A 13,961-nucleotide genomic window follows, 5' to 3' on the forward strand; every position below is an offset into this window, starting at 1 on the left:
AATTGATCTCGCATGAATACTCCTCTGAAATGTTTTATACGCAATTTTTTAACAGCATCGAGTAAATCAAAATTGGACGCTGGAAGCTTCAATGGAAACTCTCTGAGTTTCTGCGTTAGAATTTTTTTGGATACCATGATGCGGGGGTTCCCGGTAGTCTTAGCCCTGATCCGCGAGTGGATCTCCCCTTTTTTTTATATCCACTCCCAGTTGTATTCTTTGATGCTAGTCCCAAAAGAGTTGCCATTAAAGGAAATCTTGGTGAATTAGGTGAAGACATAACACGCTTCATGACGGTGGGAAGTACTGTAGCGAGAAGGGCAGGTGGGATATTACCACCCGTGGTACCCCGGTTGCGGTATCCGTTTCCAGTTGCTTTCTTTAGTGCGAGTCCAGCTGCGGTTCCAACTGCTCCTAACGCTGCTGCCTTTGCTGCTGCGACTGCTGCTGGTGCTAGTGTTGCGGCGAGTATTGGAATAAGAGGAAATATTCCACCGGTTTTAACCATATCGTGGATGGCCCCAGCTGCAAAATGAAGTTTGATTCCACGTCGGGCCGCGATCGCGTTAGAAATTTGATTGAGCTGTGTTTGAGTAACTGATAGTTTATTCTGTCCTGTACCGAGCTGTGAATGTTTGAGAGTTATAGATGTTCCTGACGATGATGCTTGTTTGGATCGTAGTTTATTGATTTGTCCTTGCGATAAAGCAACATTGACGTGATGATATACCATTTATTTAATAAGGTATGATTTAATTGTGTTTCATTACATATTTTCTACGGGAGCGTCGATGACCCTCATTCGTCCGCCAACACCTTCAAGCAGCATTGCTTTATCGGAGAGTATAACCGCGACAGCTCTAAAACCACCAACGGGAAACTCACCAACGTTAGCCTTAAAGTGTATATCAACGACAGATTGTTTGGTTAGATCAAGATGTTCCAGCGAAAAGTAATAAATCGGATACAGCGTTGTAAAATCCAGTTGTGATATCTGCAACCCGGTATCGATATTTTGATCACGCCCCATAAATGTCATTAGACGATGATACGCACGCGCAACCTGATTACTTGTAAAATCTATCACTATATCTTCGGATGGTTCTTGATGCCCGTTTATTCGCAGCGAAACCCCGCTGACCCGAAGGTGGTCAAATATCATATGCGAACGTATTTGATTATTTACTCTCGCGTTAGCCTGGAGTGCTATGAAAATATGTCGTGGTGCTGACACCCCCTGCTGTGATGATATGTGCCACGTAAACTGTCCAATACCGGCGCCTTGAATAGAATCTGTTGTTGTTGTCAACCATGATATCAGTGATTTACCGCCTGTGTCCATGAAAGAGAGTAACCGTTGCTCTTCAGCGAGTGATGGAGACATTACTGGCATCCACAACGCAAGTTTGAGTAATACTACTTTACCCTGATTAGCAGCAGGATCAGCACCTTCTCGCCAGATAGCGTCGTTGTCGTCACCTTTTCGCACGAATACAACTGTGTGCTTGGCTCCGTAAATAACCTTTCTGACATTTCTGCAGAACCCAAAGATGTGAGACAGTGGAATTGCGCATGAGAATTGTCTATTTGCGCCTGATAACATTAATTTACGCGTAGCAAAACCAAGATTGTACTCAGGGTTGGGATGAGCTACCGGCCACACATCAGCATCAGCGTTATCGGCAAAGTTTCTTGGTCGTCTCACAATGCTAGATCTGTGGTCGGGATGATTAGAATTATCCTTAGCAAACATCATAGTCGGACCAGCCGATCTAGTGTAATCATCTGAGTATCTCGCTAATCCCACGATTGTTGTAGCAACGTCAACATTATCCTGAATCGTTTCAATTTCTTTTCCGTCAATGCTGTATGAGGCACTTCTGAATAGTGCCATAATGCCATTATTAACAAGACCAACTCGGAAATCATCTCCATATGGTGTATTAGCGTCAACATTTGTTACAATTTGCCCCGTGACTTCAAGAAATGCTTCAGCGGGCAAGAAATATCTACTTGTGTCCTGAACTTGTAATTCAATTCGTCCTCGCTGATTGGGATTTCTTGCTTCGTAAGAATAATACTGATAATCGCGCACGGACTCATCTTTTAGTATTGGTGCATCCATGTCAAATGCTGGATCAGATACGCGTTTAAACATTTTATATAAAATTATTGTCGTCTAAAACGAGGACCATTTCGGGAAATTCCGCTTCCTGATATCAGGCTCGTATTTATTTGTTCGGGTGTTTGGGTTACAAGCTCTGCAAGTTTTTGATTGGCGGCTTGATTTATCACTTTACTGACGTCCGCGGGCATAAGTTCAGTACTGGCCAGTTTCACCGGTGGTGGTTTTTTTGATCTGCGAATTAACCGTGACAGTCTGTCCTTGATTGACGCGAATGCCTTCCCGGCGAGATCACCAACAGATCCAAGGGCTTTATCCTTAATGACATCAATAGCTTTCATCGACAATTGTTTTGCAATCGGTAATGCCTTAGGGGCTATTCTTGAAAACAAACCAGTAATTGTATCACCGAGACCATCTCCATAGGTTGCTCTGTAGACTGGTAATCGCGAGTTTACTACGCGGACTTGTAACACACGAGCGTGTCCGGGTTGAGAATTGTGCACGATCATTTTATTTAATTATTGTTTCTCTAACTAAATTTGCTAGTCGCTGTGGTAACCGTCTGCGAGTTCATCAATGAGTCCCCGGTAGATGCCGATATCCATAATACCACGCTGAAATAGTCTCTGACAGATATCTGCGGCTTCATTTATAATTTCCCGAGAGTTGTTTCCGGCACGTCTTCCTCCTATGAGAACTTCTAACCGTGACACATCATTGACGATATTGTCAGGGCAAGTAATGTGACCACCAAGACCACTACCAGTAGCGGCTGGTGCGTCGTGAAATTCTTCCTCTGGAGATTGCGGCCGAAGTTGTGGCTGCGGTGGTGAAGGTTGTTTTTTCCGCTGCCGAGTTTGTTTCTGCTGCTGCGGTGGTGGAGAAGAAGATTGCTGTTGTTGCAGAGGTGAAGGAAGTTGATACCCGGCGGGTTGTTTTTGTTCTGCTTGTTTTTCTCTTGTTTGTTTTACTAGTATATTATGAAGGTTTCTTAAATCTTCATTAAGATTTATAAAATCTGGATCATCATCTCTAGCCTGCTTTTTGTTTGTATATATTCGATATATCCATTTGATAATATTAGCATCAGCTGCTTTTTCATAGGCGGGGGTTAAAATTTTAGTTTTATTATATAAACCGCGTAATACTTTTTTAGGTAATTCTTCCCTTTTAGTATTTTTAATTTCTTCGATAAAATCTTCCTTAAATCTTTTAATTAATTCTGCGGTTTCTTTTACTGATTTTGGTTTTTCTTCCCCGGCGGCGACGTCAGTACCCTCAAGTATTTCTTCACCGACAGGTGGAGGTTGAGCTGCAGCGATATCAGCTGGAAGTGTTCGTAAAATCTTCTTTGTCTGTTTAGTTCTTCTTGCTATTTTTTCAGCCTGCGTCGCAGTTTGTTTTGATACCGGAAGAAGATCTTCTTTGATGACAGTTGCAACTTTCTCAGTAGCTGCAGTGACGGGTTTAAATAATTCCTCCGCGGATTCTGCAAAGACTTCCCGTGCTTGCTGTCTTAGTTGTAATTTTTGTCTGACACTATCACGGACAGGAAGAAATTTCTGAATTGCTTCGAGACGTTCTCGAGCTAATCTAGTAGTAAGTGCTTCTCCGATATTTGCCATTATTTATTTGTCAATGATTTAATTTCCCCGCATGGATTTGTAACAATAAATTTACACGACCCGCGGACACGATACCGCGTCGGCCTTGATACATTGTATGGTTAACGTGAGAAACTCGAAGAGAGCAGCCCCGGGGGCGACAACAAGTTGAGGGGGGGGGGGTCGCGTTTTTTTGTCTCGTTGCTGTTGTAGGATTAGCTTTTTTTTAAGGCTTATTTTATCATTTGGCGGTCTCTAGACCTTTGTAGGATTCGCCCTCCCTGCTGCTGGGGGGGATCATACCCAGTGGCAAAATGACCTCAGATTACTCCCATGACCCGTCTCTTTTATAGAATTGATAGACATGGTCCTGTGTCAGAACTGGTCATGGACGTAATCTGAGGTCATTTTGTCACTCGGTATGATTTTTGCCATTAGATTATTGTTTGTTTTTTTTTTTTTCTTCAACAATTCGCTCGCGTCGAGTGCCATTGAGTAAGAAAGGAAACTTAAGATATTGCATGACCCAGTCTGTCACCAGAATTTGTGATTCTTCTCACATATATACACTGATATGACACTGTCGCGATTTAATCGAGAAAGCATTGAATTATGTATGAGTGAAACTAGTTCTTTTGCATAAAACTACTTCCTCCATCATTTTCGGTACTTTTTGTGTGACTGCTACTGCCGTATTTACCCGGAGGTTTCTGCTTCATATTTTAATGGACACATTTGTTGTTGTTTAGATTTTGCCCTTTAGCCAGGAACCATATTCTTCCTGGATACTTCTGTTTGTAGAGGATATCGTATGCGGATGAAGTACTAGGCTGCATGTTCTTTAGCACGAGTGACACATCATAGATATCTGATCCGGGATAAAATAATTGTAATAGATGTATTTACATCAGCACTGTAAGCTTTAATGTCAAGGTCGTCAGGGTTGGAAAGAAGGGCTGTGTAATCAGGTAAGCTCAAAAACTGAGAAAAGTACATTTCTTGAGTGAATTTTATGGAAGAGGTGGTAACTATATTGTTACAATGATTTTACCTCTAATAATTTCAAGAAATTTTTGCTTATATTTTGTAGGTTTGTTCAATTGTAAGACACCTTCCCCCCCGGCTTGGGTCTGAAGTTTGCGAAAATGTTCTGTACTGTATACTACACAACGAGCATTGATGATTCATCGTATAGAAATTCACATGAATATTTTATCTTCGTGCTCAGCGCTTTTATCATATTTGTATTTTAGAAAGAAGTTCTGATGCGGTTTAATCGCTTGACAAATATGTGAGTTAGAACGGCGAGCTTTCTGATCTGTACTCGGTAAGGTTCTTGGCCAAGCCTAACAGTTAAGTTAGTCCTGTTTGAGAATAAACATCTCGTAAGGAATTCACCAACAAACCATAGGTCTGGAAGTATCGCCATTAAAAAAGCATACTTATGCTGGGGATAACCAATGAGTTTTTAAATTTTTAACTACTCAAAAAAAGAAAATTTCATCTTGCAAACTTTCACAAGAAAGTATTTTGGCTAGTATGAATTTCTATTTGATTTTGGCAAGTTTTCAATGTTTTCATCTATGACGTTTTGCAAAACCATTTCAAACTGATTGTCAGTATCACAAAACTAACTAGTACTAATATTAGTACCCTTACTCGTTCCTCGTGGACAGGGTACTAACATGAGCATATATGTGTCAATGTAGCAAGCCAGGTGTGATTCACACCCGCCACTCGTTTAGACTAATATCAACAATTTGAACATATTCCTTGCATATAATCCAATAAATTGAGTAGTCCTCTTATTTAATACCGGAAGTATCGAAAATCATTGTAGAAATAGTTCTAAAATCTTGTTTACCTTTTTCATCTGATATTTTCGTTTAGATCATCCACCATATTATTTCAAATAATGATTATTTCCATTCTCAGCCTCTTTTGTTTGTTTGCCATATAAGGACATCAAAGCCTTTTTTGGAAACAAAAACAAATCGTAGTAAAAATATGGCACGGTTTGATTAAGAAATTCTGCGCATTAAAAGTAAATACGGTTTATTGGCAACTTTGAAATTCCACCAAGAACCCATTATTGATTGATAATAACATTGTGTAGGATATCCAGATATGGTCTGGCAAGCCTTATTTAGAAAAGGGGTCACTGCGAGAGTCTTGCGTTATCTGTCATGGTGGAAACGGTGAGGTTAGTGTAACCGTGCCAGTTTATTTTGTCGAGTAAGGGTTTAATAAATTCAAAACAAGCCAAACTTTTTTCATAACATGATTATAGTTGTGTAGTAGATTTCTACCTGACTCAAGTAATGACTTTTTTTTGCTCCATTACATGATATGGGATCAGTTCATAGCCTCAACCACAACAGATCAAGTTGAGGCTACGACACTACTACCATGTTGACTTGCACATTCTGCTTGACAAATCTGGCTTTAATATCCAGGTTGCTGCATCAGCAGTAGGTTTCTGGTCATTGTTCTCTGTATAAATATGTTGAGAATTTTGTCTTCTTTCCTTTTTCTACCAACAGTACTTAACACTTATTTAATAGTTTTGGACTTTTCTATGACAACATTGGAAAGCGGTTTATTGTTGATGTCATACAAAATTATTGTACCCCCAACAGGGATGGCGCTGGCTTTAAAAAAATTGTCACCCAAAATATCAACAATTTCAGTATTTTGTTGCCAATTTAAAAAATATATTGCCTATTTCATAATGCAGTACTATCCGTTTACCTCAACATCCTTGGGACCAAAGTAATATTGTCAGCATAAGTAGGTGTTTAGATAAGTGGGGTGGGCTGAAAATAAATTGAAATTCCTCATACAAGTGAAATTTTTAAAACATGGCCTGTCGTCAGTGACTAGGATTTACACAGAATTATTTTTTTTTTATTAACCAAAGACAACTTGTCTGAAATACACTTGTATATTGACAACTTAAATTTGTGTAGTACACTCCACAACATGTTAAATAATATACATGCATATGAAAAATCCATGAAATCGAGTATCTGATTATATGTTAGAAACTTAATGTATCAGTCAAATCCTGTCAGAAAACACAACTAAAACATATATACAGTAAAAACTACTATAAGCAACCTCTGCTATGAGTGACCACCTGTCATTTCCGACCACAATCGTAATGCATGGATCGATTTTATTATATAAATGCTCTGTTATGAGTGACCACCTGCTGAACGTGACCAGCGACTGCGATGTCTTGGCAAAATATGCATTTCGACACTGCTATGAACAACCACATTGCAAAAACAAGGATAAACTCCACCGACCTTTATTTAATCCCTATAAGAACGATTGCTTACTAAAAACATTAGGCTGTCTACCTATGTCCATATTTTTTGCTATGGTTATAGTGTTTTATAGTTTTTGTCGTAAACCAGACTAATGTATAGGTAGATTATTTCCTAGGCTGGTTCCTTGCTTTGTATGCTCCCTACGTTATTCTCCACTATTCGTACTGGGGTGAGCAGCGCAGAGAGCATACAAAGCAGGGAACCAGACTAATTATTCCCACACTTAACCTGCTTCCTGGCCTTATCGTAGGACCCAGCATCCTTATGAATGACCATATCGCAAGAACAGAAAGACACCACTGACCTATATGTAATCAATTGTTACAACAAACGCTTGATTGCTAACAATTATTCTGATCAAAAACAAACATAAAAGGAATATATTTTTTTTTAAAAAGGATTGTTACTACCGGTGATATATGCTGCAGTCTGTAAACTGAGCTAATGTACATGTCATGAATTGCCATTTTAATGTCAAAGTTGACGTAGTGGTCATGTATATTGTTTGTCTTTAGAGTTTATCCGTATTGCCAGGGGTGAATAAGGTCATTGTCTATTAAACCAGTAAGAGAATCATTTGTGGGATTCGATTGATAATGTTTAAGACTTGTAATGTTTGTTGTCCCCCCGCCCCCAGATTTGGGAATCTGGGTTTCTTCGAGGGTGTGGAAACTCTGTTCATGTCTACCCAGAAGACATCCAGTGGTGTTTCTCCCTGAGTGAAACTGGGCAGGTCTGAGGCTGGGGAGAGTTTGGAAGTCCCTGAACTCATCTTCAAGTTGACACTGTTTGTCAGTTGCTGTAACCAGTCTGTCACTCAGCTGAAGCACAGCTTCTTCTGAAATCTCCAATCTCCTCTCAGGATTCAGGTAACCAAGGGTCTTCAGGGTCAGGTCATTAAATGGAAACTTGGCTAGCATCATGCTGTAACTTCCTTATAGAAGGACGTCACACTCCTAAAGTAGGAGCTTAGCTAGGTTGGAGAAATGTCATCTGGGGTGTTGTGAACAAAACATCTGGCTTCCATACCCACTGCTAACAAAGAGTTGTCATGCTCAGGGTTGAAAAATGATGTTTCTAACACAACTAGGCATTAGGTTATTTGAAAATCACCTGGAAGTTGATGTGTTACGATGTATTCAGAAATAGTTTTCAAAATGTGTTCCCTACTCAATTTTCAGGTGAAAATGACAAAAACCTCCAGGGGTTAATGTGTTAATACTGAGCACCAAGTCAGGCAGTTGTTAGTACCATTTTGTAAGTCTTTGGATCGGGGATCAAACCCATGACCTCCCACATCCGAGGCAGATGCTCAAACCGCTAGGGTTAAAGTAGGAATGTTATTGCTCAGTTCTATGCTTATATACATCTTCTAGAGTCTAAATGTCACAATCAGTGTTACCCTTTACCTGCTTCAGAGACCCCAAAAATTTTAATTTGACACCCAGTTTTGACACCAGGGAAACTTTTGACTCAGTCTTGCATCACTAGGGGACACACTGCACACTATACCCAAAGTAAAAGTTCTTAGTGTAAAATATCAAAATACATATTGATGTGACTGAATCCATCTGAAAGAAATTAATGTCATACTTCTAAGATACCACCTATCCATGGGAAAAGGCCAAATCTTGTAAACATGTTTACAAATTTTATAATTAGTAAGTGTCAAAATGTTTGTAAGCACTGTTTAGACTTAGAGATACTATGCAGTTTTACATTATTTAATATCTTAAAATAGACTACCATATATACTCACGTATAACCCGAATAATTTTGGAAAAAATAAAGGCCTGGAAGGGGGGGGGGCCAATGCATAAACTTGACACTTTTTAGGTCTTTTTGTTGACTACTATATTGACTGTAAATCTTGGGACAAGAAACAATAATTTTTTTCCGTGTCCTAAGACATAGGCATGTGAAAATTAACTTTCGATGACCCGACAATTATTAAACTGTTATAAAGTACTGTGATTGATTTTTGTTATTTTGCATGTGTATATTTTCTGATTTCTTCAACATGAAGTTAAATAAACGTAAATACATACTTCGTAATTCGTGGGCCAATTGAGTTTACCAGGGAGACCATGCTGAACTATAATGTATGGTATTTACACAGTGCAAAGCGTGCATAGTGTCACTAAATCATTCTTTATTCACAAACATAATAGATGCAGATTTTGCTTTATTCATTGTTTCAACCAAATTGCATTCTTTGAGATAATATTTCAGCTAGTCCTTAATAGCTATTTCATTTACGTTGAAACACGTGCTAACAAGTTGCTCATTTTCATTGATATAAGCAATCCTACAAATTGAGGTAATTTTAAAAAAAAGGTAAGCACGTTTAATTGTACAAGGCACATAATCATAATTTAAATGTTCACAAAGAGTGGTAATAATAGAGGCTCAAATTCTCATATAGAGCAGCTAAGAACAACATCAGTCAATTTTAGTTTTGTGTTTTAGCTGAGCAGACATAACTTTCCACACAATGGAAAGCTTGATGTTTCAGTGTCTCCTGTGTTGATTGTTGGCAAATTTGTCTTTTCGTTTTGCGACAGCAGTACAGGCCAGTTAATCATTAAAACCCTAAAACTGACTTGTGATGAGGGAATTTTGACCGGTAACTATACCAGTACATTGATATGTAATTGTCTTTTATTCCATATGGCATACGTAATGAACCTTTCAAAAGTCAAGTAGGGAAACTGAATAAAAAATAGAGATTCGGACTTAAAATGGGGAGGTTTATCATGGCATTTTTAAAGCCTTGTTTTCACTAAATATTGGTCGATCTTCCTGGTCCAATATACGTGAAATTAATAAAGAGACTTGATAGTTTTCCTCTACCTCTGTCTTAAATAAAGAACTCAGAATCATTTGAGAGTGAACGACTTATCTTGAAGTAATGGAAGCAGATTACTAATTAAGCTCCATATTCAGCATTTGTGACTGCTTTTGATCATGCATAAATTTAATGTTATTTACACTTTGTCATATAGCACTGTTGACTATTTAGCCCATTGGTAAGAACAGATTTAAAGCATGGAAATAATTAGTATTTTGTTATATAGCACTGTTGACTACTTAGCCCTTGGATAAGAACAGAATTAAAGCATGGAAATAATTTAGCATTTTGTTATATAGCACTGTTGACTATTTAGCCCTTTGGTAAGAACAGATTTAAAGCATGGAAATAGTAAGCATTTTGTTATATAGCACTGTTGACTATTTAGCCCTTGGATAAGAACAAAATTAAGGCATGGAAATAAATTGGCATTTTGTTATATAGCACTGTTGATTATTTAGCCCTTGGATAAGAACAAAATTAAGGCATGGAAATAAATTGGCATTTTGTTATATAGCACTGTTGACTATTTAGCCCTTAGATGAGAACAAACTTAAAGCATGGAAATTATTTAGCATTTCATATGCCTGTATAAAGAGGAAGTAATAAATTCAGTCTTACGGAAGAAAAAAATAATAGCTTTGGATGATAAATGATAAACAGGTGTAAATTTATTTTCTGCTTGTATCTTAAGCCACTGGACCAAGCAACATTTATTGGCTTAGGGCACATATACTCCTGATAACACTGCTTAATACTAGAAGCAATTCTTCATTGAGGATTTTGGTGGGTCAGATTTGGCCTAGCTCTGCACTGAACTCTATCATGTACATCTGGCCATCTGTATCCATTCATCTGTTCATTTCACCATCTGTCCATCCATCTCTGTTTTCCTTGCATCCTAACTCTCTGATTGTGGAAGGATGATCATATTCGGATTGTTTCGACTCTGATACGCGGATAACTGTGAAGTTTTCTATCCTAAATAAAGTCACTAGACAAAGAGGGGTGGGTGTCTGAAACCCCATGTGCATAGGTGATGTGAATTTTCCCTGTAATCTTATGTTGGATGTGAGTGATAAGTGATACAATCCCCCACCTCTATGATGCTTTTGTTATCATTACCTAGGATATGATCAACCATGGTGTTATTCTCCGAATTGAGCAAACAATAAAATAAAATATGAAATTAATGAATGGAGTAACAGAGATCTGAGCAACGATAAAGAATAGAACAACGCAAGCCACTGTATATAAAATATAACAATTTAATCAATTACATAAACAAAATGAAATTGAACTTGACATCGGAATGATACACTTTCTCATAGAAATAGATAACAAAATTGATGTGAAATGTGATTAGTTGTTCTGTTATACCGATAAAACAAATTTCATCATAGCATCAAGTGACTGATAGCACTCAAATTGCTTGCATGTCAGCCTGATTGCCGCTGGTCCTTTCCAAATCACTGTTGGTGACAGGTCAGCATTGCTGTATTTATTCTCTCTTTCTCCAGCCTATTAGAGTACTCAGCTGTAACTTGGCAATTCGATCAATTTGAACAAATTAATGTAATTTGTGAGTCATGTAACATTAGCGAAAAATGCATGCAGATGCTTTAACTTCTGAACTAAAAGGAAATTGATGTATGAATTTAAATGACTTGAACAAATAATTACAAACTTGCATCAATGAACATATTGTATGTGTTTGAGACAATACCTTTGTGTTTTCAGGACTTGTTCCCTTTTCTATGAAGCTGAACCTCTCGCTCTCAGGTTTCAGGTCTCTCAAATTCTTCCAAGCCCAGGTCCCCTGGTCAAATTTTTTAATGAGTTAAATTACTTATTAATTTACTTGGAGTCCCTCAGACCTATCTTTTGATTGAAAAACTTGGACTGACTAATTTTGCATCGAAATTACGTGAAGCCTTGAATTTTGACAGGGAAACACCTCACTTGTTCAGCTTAGCCAATCAGAATTAACTTTTTCTATCAGCCAGAGTTTTAACACTCCCATCAAAGTCAGAATAATTCTCTCTAGTTTGCCTTTGTTAAAAGCTATTCTGAAAAATATATTTTATGACACCTGTTTCTGTTGGCCCAAGATTTCCCAAAATTTGTCTCTGGCTTGTATTTACTTTGTCATTTATTCCATTTGACCTTACCGTAATATCCATGTCGGACCATTATCCTAGCAGGTCCTAATTAAAATTCACTCAAGCTCCAAAGAGAGCATAGATTAACCATTGCAAGCTACAGTTGTGAGCCTAGCCCATACGTCATTCTTATTGTGTGTCACGCTGACCACGAGAGAATGTACTTAAAAAATGAAACTCCATTAACACAAATTTGGTGACGGGGGAGAGGTTTATAATAATATACTGTATGATTTCTTGTATTATGTTCCATGAGGATGAATAGATGGCAGTGAAGGTTTCAGAATTGGATGTAACTTTTGCAGTGTATCCCCTAGGGGTGCAAGATTGAGAGTCAAAAATTCCCTTGGTGTCAAAAGTGGGGGGTCAAACTGAGTATAAAACAAAGCACAAATGAGGGTAAAGGGGAACAATAAATGTTGGGATGATGGTGATGGGTCATTGAGGTGAACTTTATATAAATGCAGCTATTTGTGATGGCTTCCATCTTTAGTTCGACTCTGGAAAAAACTCTGGCTTTAAAATTTATGGGGTTATTTTGGCTGAAGTTTGCAAAATATGAACTGCTTTATAGATGATCTACATTACATGATTGGAATGTTGCGGCTTATTTTGGTAATACTGTGCATGTATGTTTAAGACAATAGATAAACTCATGTCACATTCCCTGGAGCAAGTGTACTTGTGTACTTCCCTTCAACACTTAAAGTTATCCTTTGAGTTACAGTATATGATGATGTAGCTTTAGGAGAGACTGTGCAGACTTGAGAAAGAGAAAAAATCCTGTATAATGGTTTTCTTTTAAGCATTAAGCTTGGTAGATTATTATGTAGATAGAAGCAAAGTTAACAAAATATTTGGGCAACAGGCAAGTTAGACGAGATAACATAAACAGGCATGTGGATTGGAGCATTACCTGAACACTTCAAATACACGTACATGTAATTGATGTAGAGTTAGTTAAAAAGTCTGTCAGTAATGTAATATGCTGGTATGCTGATAATTTTATCATGTAGACTAGAGTCTTATCTTGTTTGATAGAAAATCAGTTTATATGGTGTCTACAAAATTGGACTAAATAGCACCCAACGATCCACTGACAACCCACACTACGAAATCTTTACACCTCAGCTGCAAGCAGAATCCATTTTGCTATAGGACAGGAGCACAAGGCATGTTTGTATTTTCTGTTGCATTTTGCTTAATATGCATGTGTTTGGGATTTGGATTTTTATGTAGCTTTTACAATTTTTCTGTCATATCACTGCGATGTATGCAGTGTGGCAGTTCATATTGATGTCTAACAATGTGGCATCATGCTGCAGACATGTAGCATGATGTCCCACCCAGTCACATTATCCTGACACCAGACCATATACAAACTCTTAATTCTGAGTGCCAAGTGAGGCAGCTGCTAGTACCATTTTTAGAAGACTTCAGCATGACTTGTCCAGGTTTTGAACCCGCAACCTCTGACACCCGAGGTAGAGTTCTAACCACTTAGGCCACAGTAGCAGTTGCTTGTTCAATCTGGTGTGACCATCATGTTATTTTAATATATAATCTCTTTTTTGCATTTGGCCAAACATGCTTATTATTTCCATAATTGAAAAAAAAAATCTACAGTAGAAAAATTTGCAAAGTTACCAGGACTGCCTCATTTGTGCTGATAGTGTATTCACCCTTTCTCAAATTCATGATTGTGTTAATAAAATATCAAAACATTAGCTTTTAAAAATCTTTTCGAATAAATGTTAACACATTAGTCTGTAAGAAATTTGTCTATTATCAGAGATGAAGAGGGTGGGTATTGCACAGCAGCACAAGTAGGTTATCTAGTGCCAAGGCTATTGGAGTTAAGTTCCTTGCCATAGGCACTAC

The 13,961-nt window shown here is 38.0% G+C and overlaps 1 protein-coding gene across 1 annotated transcript in view; it reads left to right on the plus strand.

Moving 5' to 3' along the window:
* Positions 1-4,557: 4,557 nt before the first annotated feature.
* LOC149792962 (tropomodulin-1-like) overlaps positions 4,558-13,961 on the plus strand; it is a 60,406-nt gene continuing 51,002 nt past the window's right edge. Inside the window, exon 1 of the mRNA XM_089966831.1 lies at positions 4,558-4,700. The gene's annotated coding sequence lies outside the window, so the exon portion shown is untranslated. The remainder of the gene's footprint in view (positions 4,701-13,961) is intronic.

The sequence above is a fragment of the Sinohyriopsis cumingii genome, chromosome 8 (genome assembly GCF_028554795.1).
Source record: "Sinohyriopsis cumingii isolate HCF-2022 chromosome 8, ASM2855479v2, whole genome shotgun sequence".
In the NCBI taxonomy this organism is placed as follows: domain Eukaryota; kingdom Metazoa; phylum Mollusca; class Bivalvia; order Unionida; family Unionidae; genus Sinohyriopsis; species Sinohyriopsis cumingii.